At 43.2% G+C, this 22,322-nt stretch overlaps 1 pseudogene; it reads right to left on the bottom strand.

The window, feature by feature from the left end:
- Positions 1–15,741: 15,741 nt before the first annotated feature.
- LOC122647273 lies at positions 15,742–19,436 on the bottom strand (annotated as a pseudogene).
- Positions 19,437–22,322: the final 2,886 nt, after the last annotated feature.

Genomic DNA, 22,322 nt, shown 5'->3' with positions numbered 1-22,322 from the left:
ATAAGATACCAACCAGGTATGACAAGTACAATAAGTAAAGGAAAATAAGTACTTGCTATCAGCTAGATAAGATATACCACAACTCAAAACTAGCACCCTTTCTTTTTTTATGGTAAAAATCCATAAATGGGTTCTGAATTAAAGCCATACAAACAGAAGAACAGCATCAAACTCAACTATATAGTTCTTCGAAGGACAATTTATCATAGTCATGTCCTAGATGATAAGAGAAAATTTGAGTAGTGGTCATGAGGTGCCAATGGTCGAGAAGGAAATAAAAAGAATACCATAAAATTAAAACAAATAAGAAAATAGTGATGAGTTCGAGTTACAGTGAAGCAGTCTTGAATGAAATGAAAATGGCAGTAGCTAGAGATGCAAGTCTGAGTGAAGTAGAGAACCTCAACGAGAAAACCTCAGCATTTTGACGACGATGATGGCTTCTCCGTCTGAAATTTTTTTGCAGTGCAAGGCTGCAGGTTTGAGCTTTGACTGCTTGGTGGAGCCGGACCTTTAGGGCTGGGCTTGGGCCTGTTAAAATTTTTAAAAAACCCTCGGGACTGAAACCAAATTTGTAGGAGGTTGAACAACCTGTATCAAGCAAAACATCAGAAAACAATCTAAACCAGTAAGCAAACCATAGAAATACTAGTGGCAGTACATTACAATATTCATTTCAAAATAGCGCAAATTAGAATAAGCATTGTGAGAGAATGACTAAAAAATAAAGAAGAGAAAAGAGGAAGAAGGAAGAAATTCAATTGTGGCGGCGATCAAAAAACCTGGTTGTCCCACCCACCAAGGGGAGGGGGGAACAAAACTGCAAACCCAATTGGAAGTGGTGCCCATACCTGTAAATCCCAAGCAAAAGTTCTCAATTAAAACATTTCCCATGTGGGTTAACAAGAGAATTGAGAATGATTTCTATATTACTTCTAATAATACTCTGTTTTCCAAGTAAAACAAGTGAACTTACGGGGACAAGGGAGTCTCTGGCACCTTTTTTGCAATCTTTGTCCAAATTGAATATTTTCCAAAATTTACCGCAATCTACTATCAAGGCTTTGCAAGCTCTTATGGCTTCATTCCTTTGGAAGGGCTCTGACTCCTCAAGGTTCCTTCGTCCCTTGAGTTGGGCTGTTGTGTGCCTTCCCAAAAAGGAAGGAGGGTTAGGCATTCGACGTATTAAAGAAGTCAACTCAGCTGGTATCATCAAGCTCCTCTGGAAGATAGCCTAAAAAAAAAAAGATCATTTGGGTAGATTGGATATACTTGGGTCCCCTTCGCCATGATTCCATTTGGACTGCCTCCACTGGTTCCGATGCATCTCGGGTTTGGAGGAAAATCATTGCCAGCCGTCATTTGGTCCTTCAAGTCATTCGCTCCAACATTGGTGATGGTCAGTCTACTTATCTCTGGCTTGACAACTGGCATCCTATGGGAATTCTTCTTCATCGGGTTACCCCCAGATCCATCTACTCCTCAGGCTTACATAGACTTTCTATTACTTGGAACTCAAACAGCTCTTGCTCCTTCTCTTCCAAGGCTGCTTGGAATTTTACATAGACATTCTATTACTTGGAACTCAAACAGCTCTTATTCGTCTAAAAGGCCCTTTGGCCCCTTGGCATAGGCTCCTTTGGTTCAAGCATCACATTCCTAGGCACTGCTTCACAGCCTGGAGAGCTTTCAACAACTGTCTCCCTACTCATGCTTTTCTTCGCAGCCGCTAGATCTCAGCCCCTCGTGCTTGCTGCCTTTGCTGGAACAATGATGAAGACCTGAATCATCTCTTCTTTGAATGCCCTACTGCAGCTGTAATCTGGAAGGGTGTGCTCCTTAAATGCTGGCCTGTTCGAAGATGTATCCTTCCCTTCTCTAGACAATAGATTTGGATTGATATGACTTTTGCTGGCTCCACTACTTGTGACTCGGTCGGGAAGATGGCTTGCGGTGCTACTCTCAACCATATTTGGATGGAGCGCAGTTTGAGAAAATGGACCTCCAATTCTCGGCCTTTCTAGAAGATTTGGGATTCCATTTCCTTTGAAATTAAAGCAAAGTTATCTTTACTTCCCCCCTCTTCTTGTATAGACACCCCTAGGAACAGGACCATTGTTCAATCCTGGTGTCTCTCTAATGTTTCCTTGGTCGCTCCGGATAACACTTAGGCTGGCTGGCTTGGCTCTTCCTCATTAGGGCCTTTTGTAATTCTTTTTTCTTCTCTCTTTTGGCAATGAAATTTTTATTCACCCAAAAAAAAATCATTTCACCCACTCCCATCTCTACCCTCTGCGCTCCCACCCCTCTGTCACGAATAGATCTCACTGTCTTTCTTCCTTTCCCTATCTCACTCTGCAACTTGGAACAGTCGTGCATATCAGGACTGCAACCAACACACTAACCCTTCTCTTCTCCATGACATGTTGAGAGTAAAGGAAGGCCATAGAGATCTTCAAATGGGGATATAGTAACAACAAAACAGTAAGCAGAACATCCCTATAACATTTATTTGAGCGAAAAACCAGAGGTGCATGCTTTGGCTTGAAATCACAGACGATGGCATGGTACTTTGTTGACGACCAAGACGCCTACCTCCAACACGTACTTAATTCTGCATTCTCCCCCTACATAATCAGTCAGTAAAATACGAAGCGTAACTACTCAAAATCCTGAAAATTGGAAAGCGGAGGGAAGATGTGATTATATTAAAGCCCTCTACTCAAATACCTCAGGAAAACAAAAGCAACCCCAGCAACTAATCTCTTAGAAGTGAAAAATGTACTCCATCCCGTTCTAAGCAAATGCCTGCGGGGTTGACCTGGTACATTCAATTTGAAAGAGGTAGGACTCCTCAGTCATTTACATGTCTGCATACCACCATAGTTGTCACGGTGTCACGGCGATCCAAGTCGGTGGAGGGGTGTCACGTCGATATATCGACATGTCGCCCGCCATGGCGAGCATGTCGACCATGTTTTATTTTTTATTTTCTCTATTTTTAATGTTTTAATAGATGTATACTCGAGCCATGTTTTCTTTTTTCTCTATTGTTTCTCAAGTTTTAAGAAGAAAATTTAGAAATCGAAGAAGAAATCGAAGAGGGAAAGAGAGACAGGAAGAAGAAATCAAAGAGGGACGCCATGGCGTAGGTCGCCATGCAACCTTCTCCAGCGCCAGGACGCCATGATAACTATGCATACCACCATGTTTAATACTAAGTGGAATGGAAAGTTTAGCTTTGATTTGTTTGACAGTGTATATGAAATAACTTGGACATCAATAACTACAACCAACCAAAATGTAATTTTGCCATAAAAGAAAATAGAAAAACGCAACTGCAGGTACCTCTGAAGATGTGCTTAGATCGCCACTCGTAACCATGAAGATCCTTGGCAGTCAATTCCTGGGTTGGAGTTGACTGGTTCATACCCTTCAAGAAAGAAAACCACTAAAGGAAGTGAAGTACAAAGAAACAACAAAATAGAATGAGAAATACCAATGGAGGAAGGCATTCGTTAGCATGTTTCCGAAGAATAGAGAAGCCGCCATGAGTGCTTGTATCAGATGCAATTAAAATCTTGCAGAAAGAGTGAACGGTAGGTCGCGGAGGTTCAGAAGTTCTTAGATCAGGACTCTTGGGCTCACTTTGCCATACAAATTATATCAAAAAACTTTAAATTAAATTTTCTCCACTTGCAACTTCACAATCGAACGGGTTGAAATTTGAAAAGTAAGTCTTACATCTGCTTGGTTGTAAGGTAATTTGCGTATAAACTTCATTTGTTTCTTGTTCAACCTGGAAATAGTAGAAATCAACAAAAATACAAAACACCAAAGAGAGAAAGAGAGGCATATTTACAAAGAGGAATGCCAGCAACTCAATGTGTATAACACGACAAAGGATCTTCGAAGGAAGATTAAACACTAGAATTTGCTCATTCAATTCCTGGTTCGTCGATGCTTCTAGCTGTAAAATTTCAAACAGGAAAAAAAATTTGTGTCAGATAGGAAGAAAGATCGACAAAGAAAAAAAAGTTTGATTCCAGAAACGAGAAACAAAACAAAAAGAGCTCACATATAAAAGAAATAGAGAATCATTCACTTGTTCCCACCATTACAATCTGTTTTTCTCCCTCAAAGTGGTCTTGGGATAACACCGGCTCCGATGTGAGTCAGCTCCATGAGACATCAATTCCCCACCTGAATCCGGTGACTTCTCCAATAAAGGAACTGAGGATGCTTCAGCTCAATGGATTGTGCCCTTCGTTTTCTCCTAACCGTGACTTCATCGATTTCATCCATGGTAAAGCATGTTGAAGCATGTTGAAAATTATCTAATTCACATTCCCAATCATAATAATAGTATCTAACATCCGCAAGCGCCTCCAACTTTGGAAACGCAAACTTCTCTCGTATGCCAGAAGACTTGAATGCATCCGCTCCGTCCTCCAAGCCTCCTACATCTACTGGACTGGAATTTTCTGCATCCCCAATTCCACCATCAAGGTCAGAGAGCGCATCCTTTGCGCCTTCCTTTGGAAAGGGAAAGACACCCCCCAGATTTCTTCACCCAATAAGCTGGAAGTCTATCTGTCTCCCTAAATCCGAGGGTGGTTTGGGCCTTCGCCGCATCCGTGACTCCAACACGTCGGGTATTCTTAAACTCCTCTGGAAAATCTCTTCTTGTCAGGATTCCATCTAGGTTACCTGGGTCCAAGCCTACCTCCTTAAAACCGACTCCATTTGGACCGTCAAAACCCTTGTTGACTCCTCATGGATCTGGCGTAAGATTCTCTCTCTTCGGCCCCTTGGTCTTCTAGGTATCTCCTCTTCCATTGCTGATGGCACCTCCACTTCCCTCTGCTCGACCCCTGGTACCCTCTTGGGATTCTCTATAATCTGCTTGGCCCCAGAGCCACCTATTCCTCGGGGCTGCCAAAGGATGCCCCTGTCTCTGCCCTCATCTTCTCTGGCTCCTGGTCCCCGCCCCCATCTCCCAACCCTACCATCATCACCCAGATCTGGGCAACCCTCCCCTCCTTGCAGCCCTCCACTTCCCTTCGAGCCGACAGGGTTATCTGGCTCCCCTCTTCTAACGGTACCTTCACCTCCTCTTCAGCTTGGAACCTTACAAGAGACCCTAGCCCTACTGTCCCGTGGCATAAATTAGTCTGGTTCACAGGTCACATCCCCCGCCATAGCCTCACCATTTGGAGAGCCCTTAGAATGAACCTGCCTACACAAGCTTTTCCCATTCACCACACCATCCCGGCTCCCCCCTCCTACAACCTTTGCTAGACAGGCCGAGAAGACATCCCCCACCTCTTCTTTAACTGCACCTTTACCTCCACCATCTGGAACAAGGCCATGTCATCCATTTGGCCGCGCAGCAGACGGGCGCGAAGCTTTGACCGTGAACGGCTCTGGTTGCTCAAGGCTTTTCCGGGGAACTCCATTTGTGAAACTATTAGGAAGCTAGTCTTTAGCGCTGCTATCCACCACATCTGGTTGGAAAGGAATCTCAGGAGATGGACTTCCAAATCTAGATCTTTGATGTGATTTGGGAAGCCATCTCCTTTGATGTCTCTACCAAGCTCACTTGTATCCGTCACAGGCATTCTTTGGATAAGGTCAGAAACAGACACATTTTGTCTTTTTGGGGCCTCGATCATGGCCTCTTGCGGTCTCCCTCCTCTGCGTAGGCTGGCTGGTCGCCCTTCCCCCACCCTCTCTCTCCCCCTTCTTTCTTTCTTTTGCTTCTTGTATATTGGTTCTCTCTTCCCTGCCCCCTCTTGGGGTTCGGTAATATATTCATTTACCAAAAAAAAAAAGTATCTAACACAGGAACAACAGTTTGCACCTAACCTGAGTTGAGAATTATCTAATTCACATTGCCAATCATAAGACACAAAGGAAACTCCAATGTAAAACGTTGAAACTGCCAAATTTGAGACTGCCAGGTAAGCTTAAGCTTGGATTTAAGCTAAATAAAGAAGCACTATCATTCCCAATCTTGCCCAATCATCCATCTAAAGATCATTATCTCTGCTACACTCAATTATGCACATGTTTTTTAATCTCCTAACATTGAGCTCCGAAATGCAATGCCGGTCTTAAATCCATGAAAGTTCACCTTCCGCTTGAATGGAATACAGCCATCAAATAATAATCCCAAAGTTCCTCCTCTGCATCTGCCCAGTTCAAATTCCAAATAAAACACCATTTCCACCTGAAATTTTTTTGCAGTGCAACGCTGCTTGTTTGAGCTTTGACTGCTTGAATAAGGTGAAGTGTACCAGGTGGAGCCGGACCTTTAGGGTTGGGCTTGGGCTTGTTAAAAATTTTAAAAAAACCCTTGGGACTGAAACCGAATTTGTAGGAGGTTGAGCAACCTATATCAAGCAAAACATTAGAAAACATTCTCAACCAGTAAGCAAAGCATAGAAACACTAGTGGCAGTAGATTACGATCTTCACTTCAAAATAGAGCAAATTAGAATGAGCATTGTGAGGGAATGACTAAAAAATAAAGAAGAGAAAAGAAGAAGAAGGAAGAAGGAAGAAATTCAAAATTGTGGCGGTGATCAAAAAACTTGGTTGTCCCACCCACCAAGGGGAGGGAACAAAACTGCAAACCCAATTGGAAGTAGTGCCTATACCTGTAAATCCCAAACAAAAATTCTCAATTAGAACGTTTTCCCACCCACCAAGAGAATTGAGAATGATTTCTATATTACTTCTAATAATACTGTGTTTTCCAAGTAAAACAGGTGAACTTACGGGGTCATGGGAGTCTCTGCCACTTTTTTTGGGATCAGTAGCAGAGAAAACAATGTAGACAAGGACGAAGGTACCAATAATTTCAGCTGCCAAACCCACACCTTTGCTGTAGCCATCGGCGATCTCGTTTGCCCCACCACCATGCTGCATATAGTAAGACTTTTGGAAGGCCTTTACTAGCCCTACTTCAAACATTGCACCAAAGCATTGTGCCACCATGCACATCACAGCACAGATTTGTGACACTTTACGGGCTATGAAAAGCCCAAATGTCACTGCTGGGTTAAAATGCCATCCTGTACACACACAAACACAATTGTTCATGATCAAATTGTAAACAATAGAAAACAGAAAAAGAAGCAAAAAAATGGATTACCCACCAGAGACACCGGTGGTGCAGTAAACAAGGATGAAAATCCTGAAACCAAACTACAGGCGGATTGTTCATGGCGGCGGCAATGGTAGTATAGGTGCTTCCCATGTGGGGAGGGGCATTTACGTAATAAAGAGACGTTGTGAGAACAAAGGCTCTGCAGAGGTGGATTGTTCTTGGTGGCTCTGGAGTTGGCTTCTGCAACTGTAAAGCATAGATGAGTTCAACGACGGCAGAGAAAACTGATTCTGATGAATATGGAACTGGTCCTTAATATGCTTGCTTCTGGAGCTCAATGAAGATAAAGGACAGAAAAGAGGAGGAAGGAAATGCGAACTGATTAGATTACGATCTTCACTTAAAAATAGCACAAATTAGAATAGCTTAAAGAATAAGGAAGATAAAAGAAACAGAAGAAATTCAATTGAGGCGGCGATAAAAAACCCAGTTGTCCCAAGAAATAGCAACGAGGAAATTTCCCTCGGGACTGAAACTAAGGCTCGTAACCGAATTTGTAGGAGGTTGAACAACCTGCATCAAGCAAAACAAGCTAAAAGAGTAAGCGATGCATGAAAAATTTATCCCATATGGGTTCTCTAGAGAGAGAGAGAGAGAGAGAGAGGTGTACCTTGACGAAGTAGAATCAAGTTATCCAGTGTTTTTGGATAGCGAACGTTTTACTTATCGGTGCACTTCTTCAACCAACCAAAAATTTCCCCTTACCTGTTCAAAGAATTTGGACAGTGGCCTCTGATGGTAGCGTAACTCAACATGTTAAGCACCTAGATGAGGTATCTGTGAGGAGAGGGAGAGGGGGAGAGAGCATTTCTGACTTAGGAAGGAATGAAATGGGCATGTATGACTGACTGGAGTGACTGCCTCAAGTCCTGAAATCCTAAGAAATAGTAAAGTTTCACACATAAAAGGCAATGCGAAAAGAATAAATTACGATCTTCACTTCAAATTAGCACAAATTAGAATGAGCACTGCAAGCGAATGACTAAAAATAAAGAAGAGAAAGGAGGAAGAAATTCAGTTGTGGCGGCGTTCAAACAACCTGCTTGTCCAAAGAAGTAGCGACGAGGTAATTTCCATCAGGACTGAAACTAAGGCTCGTAACCGAATTTGTAGGAGGTTGAACAACCTGTATCAAGTAAAACATTAGAAAACAACCAAAACGAGTAAGCAAAGCATCGAAATACTGGTGGCAGTCGATAAGGTCCAAGATCAATATTCAAGAAAGGGAAAAAGTTAGACAAAAATGGAGCGATCCTCTACAAATGCAATATTAGACATTGTTGGTCAAATGAAAACCTCAGATTATACTACTCAAATATAAAACAAAGCGATAATTGTGGAGAAGCATGATTTTGAAACTACCGTATCAGTACGGAAAAAAGGGGTAAATAGTCAGACAAAAAAAAAACCCTTTTTTAAAACTATTTTACCTACTTCTCAACAGCAGTGCACAAATCCTGGAGGACCTTATTTTTATTGTTGAGAAGCATGATTTTGAAACTACCGTGTCTGCCTCTGCTGCTCTCCACAGGTGCTGCTAATGAAGAATAGCCACAAGTCAATAGAAAGAAATATTTCTTTTTAAGAAAAAGTTTGACAGGAATGTACTGTGTTACCTGAGTACATGAAACTTTCTCTCCTTTTTTACAATTCCGATTTTTCCTTTTTTTAAGCTGTGCCTTTCCCCCACTGTGCCCCTTTCTTCTTCCGGCCATATGCAACATTTAGCTGTTGTTGCAAATGGAAGTAGTGTATACAAATCATCCATAAAAGTAAGGGTAAATTACATGTAAGGTGCCCAATATTTGATTAAAGTACCTATGAGATACCTCAAGTCTTAAAAGGGATGTTTGGGGTTTCTGCCCAAATTGAATATTTTCCCAAATTTGGCTTTTTAACATTTCACCCACTCCCATCTCTACCCTCTGTCCTCCCACCCCTCTGTTACAAATAGATCTCACTGTCTTTCTTCCTTTCCCTCTCTCACTCTGCAACTTGGAACGGTGGTGCATATCAGGACTGCAACCAACACACTAACCCCTCGCTTCTCCATGACATGTGTAGAGTAAAAGGAGGACAGAGAGATATTCGAATGGGGATATAGTAACAACAAAACAGTAAGCGAAAATTGAGTAATACGATTAGAGAAGAAGAACTTACTGGATATCAAGGAGTTAGTTCTCAATCCCTCCGGTAGCCTCAGGCAGCCACCATGCTCCCCTCCTCCGGCAGACTCCGCCTGCGCCCCTGCTTCCACCATCTCCTCCATCCCTTTGGCAGTCTCTGCTACTGCCCCTGCTTCCATCATACCAACTTCCTCTAAACCTTCCACCCCCCCCCTCAAGCCACCCCAGTTCAGCTCCTGAACACTCAAACTCCCCTGCATCTTCTTGGACCTCCCTTTTTCCAGTCAATCTCTCTTCCACCTCTGACAGACATACTCTCCATTTCGTTCCTCCCTCCATCCTTGATGATTCCCGTGTTGGCATCTGTCCAAAGGGCTTACTGGATGAAGAAATTTTGAAATGGCAGTGCTGCCTTGTTGGTCACTTCCTCGGCACTTGACCTCCCTTCCATGCGGTCAAATCTTCCCTACTGAAACAATGGCATGCCGCCAGAGCTGTCTACACTTACCTGCTCTCCAGTGGCATCTTCATTTTCCGGTTCTCAGATGAGTCTGACAAGGCTAGAGCTCTGGAGGGTGGACCATGGCAAATTGGCAAGAAGCAAATTTTTCTCAGGCAATGGAACCCTCACTCTTTTCTCAACAGAATCGACTTGAAGGCCATCCCCATCTAGGTCAACCTACCTGGTCTTCCCCTTCACTATTGGTGCTCCTCTGGCCTCAGTATCGTTGGATCGACCATCGGAACCCCTCTCTTCTCCGACGAGAGAACAAAGAGGATGGACAGACTCTATTTCGCCAGAATCTGTATTGAACTCAACGCGGATGATCCTCCTCCTGACTTTGTCACTATCATGGAATGGAGGCCACTGCTTCCCTCAAAGGATCATCTACGAGGGGCTCCCCCCCCCACTGCTCCCATTGTAAGATGTTTGGTCATCCCTCGAAGATCTACAGCCCTGCTTCAGGTGGCTCAACAGCAGCGCCCAGCCCTACTGCCGAGGACTCTCCCTTAATCGAAGACTCTGCCCTCGAGGGATCTTCTAGATGAAAGACTTTGATAGATGAAGCTGCTGTGACTCTCGTTCCAGCCGTTGCCGCTGCTACAACTTCGGATGACTCTACAGCGGCGTCGTCCCTGGCTACCGAGGTCTCTCCCTTAATCGATGACCTTGCTCTCGATGGGTCTTCTGGAGGACAGATGTCGTTGGTTGAAGCTGCCGCGGTTCTTATGCCTGCCATTACTGTTGCTACTGATTCTCAACTGCCTGAAGAGATTACATCTTCTGCCACTCTCACGGCTCTCCACTCAGCTGCCCCTCGTGTCCCCTCTCGTGGTGGAAGAAAGAATCATCACCGTCACCGGAAATTTCCCCTGGCCTCTGACGAGGCTCCTATCTGTGGCGAGCCACCCGATGCCCATCAAGCTTGCAGATCTGCAGATCTTGAACAAAACAGATTCGCTGTACTTCTCTCTCTCGAGCACGACGCCGATTACGACTTCGCCTCTCCGCCTGCTCCATCTAAGTCATGGAGGTACCCTGTTGCTGAGCTGCAGCCTCACCCTGTAGATTTCCCTGTGGCCTCCCCTACCCCTGCAGTCATACTTGCTGCTTCCTCTTTGCCTTCGAAGTTCACCACTTCCCCTTTTGTCAACCAAAGGCAAACCTCCCCCTCTGCTACCACCCTTTGTCGCACCATTTCAAGCTTTTGTCCCTCCCTTCCCTCGCTTTTATCGAGGTCTCCCATAGTCAACCCTGCCCCCCAGGCAAACACCCTTTCCACGTGTTCACCTACCCCCACTACCTTTCCTTGTGTCCAACTTCTTTCCCAAGTTTTACCCCTCAGCCACGTTTTACCATCTCGACCTGACCCGACCTCACCCCCTGTTGGTACACCCTTCGGCCCCCTTTCTGTTTCTTGCACCTTCTTCCCCTATGGTCAGGTTCCCCCCTTGAGAGAGTATCGCCTTCGGGCCCGCAGTGTCCCCCCGGGCTCCCGAGTTAGTCCTACCACGGGTTGGCTGCCACCTCCCCCCCTTGCTTATGATCCCTTGGACCATTTGGAATGTCTGTGGCCTTAATGCCCCGGCCAAACAAGCTAAACTTCGTTCCCCCCTCAAATCCACCAAGTCTCCCCTCTGCTACCTCCCTGAAACTAAGGTTCTTGAGCCTAACTCTTCTCTCATTACCTCTTCCTTTGCTCCCTCTTGGTCCCTTCTTTCCAAAAATAACCATTCTCCCTGTGGCCGTATTTAGGTTCTTTGGGACCCCTCCAAATTCCATATTTCGGTCATCTCCTCCTCCCCCCAACTCCTCCACCTCAACATCTCCGACCACCTTGACAAACACCTCTTCTTCTTCACCTTGGTTTATGCCTTCAATCGTTATCCGGATCGGCTCCCCTTATGGGACAACATTCGTATTCTTTCCTCGTTTGTTGGCTCCTCTCCCTGGGGCATTGGGGGCGACTTCAACGTCGTCAGATATAGTCATGAAAAGTTTGGACTCTGGGCTTAACGACCTCAGATGGTCGGGTGCTGACTTCTCTTGGCACAATAAGGGTTTTGGTCCCAACAGAATTGCCTGTAAGCTTGACAGAGTTCTCATAAATGAACCTTGGCTCTCCTCCCTTCCCTCCTCCTATGCCTCCTTTGATCTCCCAGGCTTATCCGACCACTCCCCCATCTTTCTTTTTGTCCTCCCCTTGTTATCCTTTGGCCTTGAGCCCTTTAAATTTTTTGACATGTGGATCTCTTACCCTGAGTTTCTCCCAGTTGTTCAAGCTACTTGGGACATTCCTGTCCATTCCTTCTCCTCCCCCCTCCTTACCTTCTACCTAAAGCTCAAGAATGTCAAAGCTGCCCTCAAACACTGGAACGCCTCCACTTTTGGCAACATTTCCTCTCGCGTCTCCTCCTGTCGCGACACCTTCTCCTCCATCCAATCCCGCCTTCAGTCTGACCCTCTCAACTCCTCCCTCGGGAAGGAAGAGATCTGTGCTGCTACCGAGCTATCCTCTGCGCTGTCCCAAGAAGAAAGCTTCCTTAAACAAAAATCCCGCATCAAATGGCTCGATCTTGGTGACTCAAACACCGCCTTCTTTCATCGCTCCCTTAAAGCCCGCTCCAATTCCAATTCCATCCTGTCCCTTACCTCCTCTGATGGCTCCACCCTCTCCTTTATGGATGCCATCAAATCAAAAGCCGTGGACATTTTCAAGGGCATCTTCAGCCCCTCTCCCCCCTCCCAACCCATCTTTCCCGAGGATCTCCTAAACAAATTCATCCCTCCCCCTTAGCTTCACCGCTTGCTGGGACATCATTGGTGACAAGCTTATCAAAGCCATCAAAAGCTTCTTCTTCAATCCCTATCAGATCCATAGCATCAACCATACCTTTCTTTGACTCATCCCCAAGTCTCCTGGAGCCTCTTCCATAGCCGAGTTCAGGCCCATCTCCCTCTGTAATCTCCTCTATAAGTTTATTGCTAAAGTCCTTGCCAACCGCCTCCACCTTGTCATCGACTCGCTTGTTAGCCCCAACCAGTCCGCCTTCATCTCTGGGTGAAGCATCGCGGACAATATCAACCTTTGTCAGGAAATTGTCCGAGGTTTCGACCGCAAATCCCACTCCTCGTCTGCCCTTCTGAAAATTGATATCCACAGGGCTTTCGACTCCATCTGCTGGGATTTCATCTCCAAAGTCCTTCTCAAAATGTCCTTCCCTCCCATCTTCGTTAACTGGATTCTTTCCTACCATCAGGGCTGTGAAATCTATTGTGTACTTTCCTCTGGAAAGGTGTGCACTCAGGCAGATTTCTTCACCCCGAGAGCTGGTCTTTCCTTTGCTTCCCCAAATCTGAAGGAGGTCTTGGGCTTCGAAGGATAAAAGATGTCAACATTGCCGGTTCGATCAAGCTTATTTGGAAGCTTCTCTCCATCAAAACCAGCATTTAGTCTTATTGGGTGTATGATGGGCCTCTTCGCAGGACTTGCCACACCCGGCCCGGTTATTAAGGGCGCACAGTGGTGGATGTCTCGACATCCAACCAATCCCCAAGGATCATAAGTGCGCATTGACTTATTCACAATCATTGCTTCAATGAGATACGTGATGTCGAGGGCAAGCGTGAAACAATTTAATTAATAGAGATAACATCATTAGTAAGAGAAGTCTAAATGATATTTCATTTATATAAATGATAAGGCTTGTGATACAACTATACGGTTCTCAAAGGTAAAGACGGAGCAAAAGTATACAAAAAACTATTCTATAAATATATAAAGCATTTATAAAGCATAAAAGAGTGGGAGGTAGCCTGGACTATCAGGCAAGACGAGGTCAGCCCAATCATCACGTGCAAGACAAGGTATCGTGCACTTCAAACTCCGGCGCCAAGTAAAATCCAACATTAAGTAACTAAATCACCTTTGAAAAATAAGGATATCCACGGGGTGAGCTCTCAAGTGAGCCCAGAAGGGGGCAAGCATACAAACACAATAAATCCACGATGCGTGCTGCTAAACCTAACATGTTCTAAGGAGATACTAAGTCTCGTGGGGTATAAGACTCACGATCTTCTCCAAGGTCCCGACACCCTTGGTCTCCATCAGTCCATCATCATGTCCTCCCTCCGCCTTTTCCAAGACCCCTCTCCTGCCTCCGTAGATCAACCTTCTCAAATCCCAATCTTTTCCTATCATCGGGGGTTTTAGATATCACTAAAGCCTCCATCTCTCGCCCTCTCACCGTTTTACCCTCGCACCCTCCCCTTGTCCGCTACCTCGCCTTCCCCTTATCCTCGCTAGGCTCACAACTCACAGGTAATGATGCGTGAGCGTGGCATTCGACATAAAGTTGAAATTAATGTGATAAACACGTAGGAAATTAGGGTCGAATCCACCACACGTAATTGTAGCTAGCCTAGGTGAATAAACTCCAATAGGCGAGGCGAAGACCGATCGAACGGAGTCTAAATATGAGGGCAAGAGATATTATAGATTAGTTATAGAAGGAATCTGGAGTCGATTACCCATGAACAATCCAACAAAGCCGTAGAAAGCATAAAGCGACCTTTTTAAACAACATACGACACCGTACGATAGGTTAGGGATGGTCGAGTCGAAATCCCGAGGGGGTATAGGTTATAAGGGCACAAAAATAGGAGGCCGAATGCGGGAGACTTCGAGGGAGCCGGTCGGCCGCTGGGCTGCAGGCAACATCAGGTCGGTGTCCCGGGCCCAGGGGTTTGCTTGATTGGCGGATCTTTGCATGTATGGCCCAAATTAGGAGTTTTAACATTAATTGAGGTGGGTCGATCTATTTTTGGGTGTTGATTTCAAGCTAAATAGTTAGTTAATTTAGGAATTTCTTGATTAAACCTAAATTAGCTAGGTTAGGGTTTACTACAAGTAATAGCTAAACATTGAAGGTTTGATTAGAGTTTAACACTCAATTTCAGGTCTGATTGGGCTGGAATTAGTTAGAACAGCCCGATCTCACAACAAAATCTAATTATTCAAGCTTAACTTTGAAGCTTTAATAGAGTTAACCATCTTAGGTGTATTTAGACTAAGCATAAACTAAACTTAGAGGAGAAGGAGAAGGACCTGCAAGGGTTCTCGGGGCTTACCAGAAATTAGAGGCGACAGGTCTTTGAAGCACTTTAATGGAGATTCAAGTTCCGGTTCGGTTGTGGGAGAGGTAAGCCTTGAGAAGCGACCCTTGTTCTGTTTCTCTTCTCTTCTTCTCTTTCCTTTTCTTTCTTCCTTCTCCAAGTCAGAAACGATTTTTCAGCTTCTCTAACTTTGTAAGTGATTTGTAAATAGTATAAGAGAAGTTATATATATATATATAGGATACTTAACCACTAAGGGGAATGGTCATTTGGTTATAAATTATTTCTAAAATTGATTCTTTTGTATTTATTACCTTATTCCAGCTATTGAGATGATGTCATGCGACATCGTGGATGATCCGGGGACACGCTGTAAGCTCGTCCGGAACCACATTCCCAACTGGGAAGCTGGGTCCCACGGGGTCAATTTTACTAAAATACCCTTAACCCTATTTGGTCGTCAAAAATGGTATATAAATATATTTTAAATTATACTTGCATTGAGTTTAATTAAGGGGAGGTCTCACGGCTCCAGCAGACTGCACGACTGTAGCCAGCTGCAGTGCGAGGGTCCCACATGAGTAAAAATTACTATTCTGCCCTGTACACTAATTAATTAAAAATACAACATATATACATATAAAATGGGATTCTTACCCGAGATTCGGCTTAAGACAGTAGGAGAGCCTTGGCCATCAATCCGGCCACGCTGACATGTGTGTCTTCAAGCGCTGACACCTCGGACTCATTTAAGGCCACGGTAGTTGGGTGATCGGAATGCCTTTGCATTTCGACGGAGTCGCAAGACAGGTCTGAATTTCTTAATCAGGCGGCCCACAACTTAGAGGCCAGCATGGCCAAATATTGAACCAGAACCTGAAATCACACAGATTTCAAAAGTTCAAATTTATTCGGAAATTTGACCGGGTTTCACAGGGACTCTATTTGGACGGTTTCCCCAGTGACGGACTCCTCCTGGGTGTGGCGCAGGATCCTCCAAGTGAGGCATATCGCCAGAGAGGCTATTTCTAGCAAGATCGATGATGTTATGTCTACCTCTCTCTGGCTGGATAAGTGGCACCCCTCTGGTGTTCTCTCTACCCTTGTCAGCCCCCGAGACATTTATACCTCTAGCTTGGACAGATCTTCCCTAGTTGCCTCCATCATCACCAGTGGTACTTGGTCCCCTCCCCCCTTCCCCCCCTTTGGCTGACCTTTAAAGCTCCGTCCCCCCTATCCCCCCTGGCCATCGTGGTAGAGGAGACACCATCTTGTGGCCCCCTTCCCGTTCGGGCAAATTCAGCTCCCATTCCGCTTGGGATATGGTTAGACATAGAGGTACCCCCTGTCCTTGGCACAGAGTTGTTTGGTTTAAAGGGCACATCCCTCGTCATAGTCTCACCGCCTGGCGAGCCCTAGCGAACTGCCTCCGCACTCAGGCCTTCCTCATTCACGGCCATATGCAAGTCTCTTCCAGCTGCTGCCTCTTCTAGAACGGCATTTCTCTTGCCCCTTTGCTTCTTCCAATTGGACCCGAGTTCTCTGGCATTGCTGGCCTAACCGCCGCAGCCCTCTCCCTCTCTACAGAGAATGGATCTGTTTAGATATGACCTTTGGAGGCAAGACGGTTTGTGATTCGGTTGGCAAGCTTGCTTTTTGTGCCGCTATCTCCCACATTTGGATGGAACGCAATCTTAGAAGATGGGCGTCCAACTCCCGCTCTCTTGACAAGATTTGGAATGCCATCTTTTTTTATGTCTCTTCTAAAGCTAGCACCCTCCCCCTCTCTAGTGTTGCGGATACCCCAACGAACAGGCTCATTGTTGTCTCCTGGGGTCTTCCTCTTTCCATTTTGCATCCTAGCTAGCCTTTGGCTTCGGCTGTTTGCCTTCGGGCTTGTATATTCCTGCTTCTTTCCTCGTAATTTATTTTCTTTTTCATCCAAAGAAAAAACAAAAAAAACAAAACAGTAAGCAGAACATCCCTCTGACGTTTATTTGACAGAAAAACCAGAGGTCCATGCTTTGGCTTGATATCACAGACGATGGCATGGTACTTTGTTGACGACCAAGACGCCCAACTCCAACACGTACTTAATTCTGCATTCTCCCACTACATAATCAGTCAGTAAAATACGAAGCATAACTACTCAAAATCCTGAAAAACGGAAAGCGGAGAGAAGATGTGATCATATTAATAAAGCCCTCTGCTCAAATACCTCAGGAAAACAAAAGCATCCCCTGCAACCAATCTCTTAGAAGTGACAAACGTACTCCATCCCGTTGTAAGCAAATGCCTGCAGGGTTGACCTGGTACATTCAATTTGAAAGAGGTAGGACTCCTCAGTCATTTACATGTCCGCATACCTCCATGTTTAATACTATGTGGAATGGAAAGTTTAGCTTTGATTTGTTTGACAATGTATGTGAAATAACTTGGACATCAATAACTACAACCAACCAAAATGTAATTTTGCCATAAAGGAAAACAGAAAAACGCAACTGCAGGTACCTCTGAAGATGTGCTTAAATTCGTAACCATGAAGATCCTTTGCAGTCAATTCTGGGGTTGGAGTTGACTGGTTCATATCCTTCAAGAAAGAAAACCACTAAAGGAAGTGAAGTACAAAGAAACAACAAAATAGAATGACAAATACAAATGGAGGAAGGCATTCGTTAACATGTTTCCGAAGAACAGAGAAGCCGCCATGAGTACTTGTATCAGATGCAGTTAAAATCTTGCAGAAAGAGTGAACGGTAGGTCGTGGAGGTTCAGGAGTGCTTGGATCAGGACTCCTGGGCTCACTTTGCTGTACAAATTATATCAGAAAACTTTAAATTAAATTTTCTCCACTTGCAACTTCACAATTGAACGGGTTGAAATTTGAAAAGTAAGTCTTACATCTGCTTCAGGTTGTAAGGTAATTTGCGCATAAACTTCATTTGTTTCTTGTTCAGCCTGGAAATAGTAGAAATCAACAAAAATACAAAACACCCAATGAGAGAAAGAGAGGCAAATTTACAAAGAGGAATGCCACCAACTCAATGTGTATAACACGACAAAGGATCTTCGAAGGAAGATTAAACACTGGAATTTGCTGATTCAATTCCTGGTTCGTCGATGCTTCTAGCTGTAAATTTTCAAATGGGAAAAAATATAGGGAAAAAAATTTCTTGTCAGATAGGAAGAAAGATGGAGGAAGAAAAAAAGAGTTTGATTCCAGAAACGAGAAACAGGAAAAAAAGAGCTCACATATAAAAGATATAGAGAATCACTCACTTGTTCCCACCATCACAATCTGTTTTTCACCCTCAAAGTGGTCTTGGGACAACACCGGTTCTGATGTGAATCAGCTCCAGGAGACATCAATGCCCCACCTGAATCCGGTGACTTCTCCTATAAAAGAACTGAGGATGCTTCAGCTCAATGGATTGTGCACTTCGTTTTCTCCTAACCGTATCTTCATCGATTTCATCCATGGTAAAGCATGTTGAAGCATGTTGAAAATTATCTAATTCACATTCCCAATCATAATAATAGTATCTAACACAAGATCATTATCTCTGCTACACTCAATTATGCACATGTTTTTTTTTCATCTCCTAACAATGAACTCCGAAAAGCAATGCTGGTCTTAAATCCATGAATGTTCACCTTCAGCTTGAATGGAATACAGTCATCAAATAGTACTCCCAAAGTTCCTCCTTTGCATCTGCCCAGTTCAAATTCCTATTGAAAACACCATCTCTATCTGAAATTTTTTTGCAGTGCAAGACTGCAGGTTTGAGCTTTGACTGCTTGAATAAGGTGAAGTGTACCAGGTGGAGCCGGACCTTTAGGGTTGGGCTTGGGCCTGTTAAAAAGTTTAAAAAAACCCTCGGGACTGAAACCGAATTTGTAGGAGGTTGAACAACCTGTATCAAGCAAAACAATAGAAAACATTCAAAACCAGTAAGCAAAGCATAGAAAAACTATTGGCAGTAGATTACGATCTTCACTTCAAAATAGCGCAAATTAGAATGAGCATTATGAGGGAATGACTAAAAAATAAAGAAGAGAAAAGAGGAAGAAGGAAGAAATTCAATTGTGGCAGCGATCAAAAAACCTGGTTGTGCCACCCACCAAGGGGAGGGGGGGAACAAAACTGCAAACCCAATTGGAAGTGGTGCCTATACCTGTAAATCCCAAGCAAAAGTTCTCAATTAGAACGTTTTCCACGTAGTGTTAACAAGAGAATTGAGAATGATTTCTATATCACTTCTAATAATACTCTGTTTTCCAAGTAAAATGAGTGAATTTACAGGGACATGGGAGTCTCTGGCATTTCTCTTGGGATCAGTAGCAGAGAAAACACTGTAGACAAGGATGAAGGTACCAATAATTTCAGCTGCAAAGCCCACATCTTTGCTGTAGCTATCGGCGATCTCGTTCGCCCCACCACCATACAGCACATAGTAAGACTTTTGGAAGGCCTTTACTAGCCCTACTTCACACATTGCACAAAAGCATTGTGCCACCATGTACATCAGAGCATGGATTAGTGACACTGTACACACACACACAATTGTTTATAATCAAATTGTAAACAACAGAAAACAGAAAAGGAAGCAAAAAAATGGATTACCCACCGCAGATACCGGCGGTGCAGTAAATGAAGATGAAGATCATGAAACAAAACTAGAGGCGGATTGTTCTTGGCGGCGGCAATGGTAGTATAGGCGCTTCCCATGTGGGGAGGGGCATTTACATAATAAAGAGGCGTTGTGAGAACAAAAGGCTCCGCAGAGGTGGATTATTCTTAGCGGCTCTGGAGTTGGCTTCCGCAACTGCAAAGCATAAATGCTTTCAACGAAGGGAGAGAAAACGGATTCTGATGAAACCGGTCCATAATATGCTTGCTTCTGGAGCTCAATGAAGATAAAGGAGAGAAAAGAAGAAGAAGGAAACGCGAACAGATTAGATTACGATCTTCACTAAAAAATAGCACAAATTAGAATAAGTAAAAAATAAGGAAGATAACCTCCTATTTTTTGATACCCCCGTTACCAAAATGTCAAAACAAAATGATAACCTCATATCAGTGAGTTTAGTAAAACCCCCCACCCAATCTATCAGTTCTTTTTTTGGAAAAACTTTATCAGTTCACAATGTAGAATAAATTAAAAGCTATCCATGTCCCATTAGAAAAACTCTATAAGAACCAAAAAAAAGGTGGGGAGACGCGGAGTTGTATGAGAACATAACAATTGACCAATTTCAGGATTAATTACAGGCATGCAATGTGAAAATCTGAGACAAATAAATACAAAATGCAATAGAATCCTTTAACAGTTAAAACAGTAAATAGAGTTAAGTACCAAGAAGCCCAAAGACAGAATTTTGATAAAGCACTACCCTCCAAAACAGAAACAAAAAAGAAGGGGATAACTCAAAAACAAGATTTCCTAGAGAAGCAAACAAGTAAAAAAATAAAAAAGACAATTGAACTTGAGAAACAAAAATAAGATAAGCACTTAAGGCATGAAAAAGTACTGGAACCAACAATTTCACTTGTGGAAGTGCCCAAGCCAAACAAAAATGAAGATGTGAGCACATACATACTATCACAATGTGAATATATACAACAAAAATTTATGCTTCTGAAACATTTTACCCCAATTGAATGAACATAAACATAAATGATGAATTAGAAATACCTATAACAGGAACACTTATGTATAATAGACAGTTGCATATAATTTTAAGAAATAGAGCAGAGAAACGAAGTAACCATTCACCATGAACAGTTAGAAAACTAATCATTATTACTGAGTCAATAGAGTGCAATCTTTTTTTTCTCATCTTGGCCTAAGGTACCTCAGGCTGAGATCACTACCAACACCAACACCACCCCTTGCTTCACATCTAACTACTTCATCAACCCAATTGTGATCTGGCTCCCCCGCTTTCACCATCATCTACAAGATTTATATCTGGTTCGTAGTTATCCAGTGTGGCATGCACAATCTGCACAAAGTATAAATCCTTAAATCAAAAGAAATTCATGATTGAGTAACCCAATTAAACTTAAAATAGCCAAAATTTTGAGATGTACAAACAGAAGCTTAAATCGGAAGTATATTCACAAGTAGAGAGACTTGATTATCAGACTCGCATATATACATGAATGCGCATGCTTTAATCATAACTTGCTACGGGTTTACAAACTGTTGATCCTATGTAACTACTATTACATGTGTTAGTGGCAGATGCAGATAATGTTAGATGGATACATATCAAACTCAATGATCTCCTAGAACTAAATGCAGTCTGCAGACACACCCATACTATGTCAAATGTGCATCAATATGAGTAAACATGTCAAAAATCTAACAAGAGTGTGAAGTCTTGGAATGCCAGCCCTAGAAACAAGAAATGAGTAACACCTAAAGTTATTTCAGAAGAAACTACTCTCGTTGTGGAAAGTACCCACCACAGCCCCTAATCATTCCTCTATTAAAACATTTCCACAATGTTGCTTCTAACTTTAACCTGTTTTCCTTGTGCAGCTACTAGCTCCAAAGCTCAATTTCTTCATATTGTGCCAGGAAACAAGTCATAAAACACTGGGTCCAATTGCCAACACATACTAAAGCATTAGAAAACCACTCACCTCATCAAAACCATCAAGAACATGTGAAAAATCAATTTGACTCAATGAGGAATTAGATGGAGGTAAATTTCAAAAATTATTGTGCTCATGTTGCGCTAACAAGAAAACATTACAACCAAAAAAAAAAAAAACCACCAACTACCATGGTCCAAAGGCATTGCAAACTTGATGCCCTCAAACAGCACTTGCTATAGGGAAAATTACTTTTACACCCCCTAGACTATTGCCATTTTTCTTAAAATACCCAAATTTTCAAACAATTACTTGACACCCCCTGAAACCTGACGTTGTTAGTCTGCTGTCAGTGGTTAAATGGAAAAGTTCATTTTACCCTTATCACATATTCAATAGAAAACACTGAAATTAAAATTACCTATTTACCCTTCTCCTTCTTCTTGTTACTGCAACCACACCTCCTGTTGTAACCCACCCCTTTCATTGTTGAACATCCTACCAGGAAAACAAATCCAGAATCTAGAGCAAAAGCAAGTAGAGACCAGCGGAATTCAAAAAGTCCCTAACAGGAAAGTGAGACAAAGTCATATCTCTAGAACTGACCAAGAAAGAAAAGTAAAACTGAAAAAAATATAGATATATATAGAGAAAATTACTTGGACACCCCCTGTACTATGGCCTAATTACTTACGATTACCAACGTTTGAAACAATTACTTGACACCCCCCCAAACCTCACAGTGTTAGTTTGCTGTTAGTGTTTAATTAGAAATATCCATTTTACCCTTATAACCATTTCT

Source organism: Telopea speciosissima, unplaced genomic scaffold (assembly GCF_018873765.1).
Source record: "Telopea speciosissima isolate NSW1024214 ecotype Mountain lineage unplaced genomic scaffold, Tspe_v1 Tspe_v1.0017, whole genome shotgun sequence".
Taxonomy (NCBI): domain Eukaryota; kingdom Viridiplantae; phylum Streptophyta; class Magnoliopsida; order Proteales; family Proteaceae; genus Telopea; species Telopea speciosissima.
Note: the sequence above shows the minus strand (reverse complement) of the source record. Positions and strands in the feature narration are given on the sequence as shown.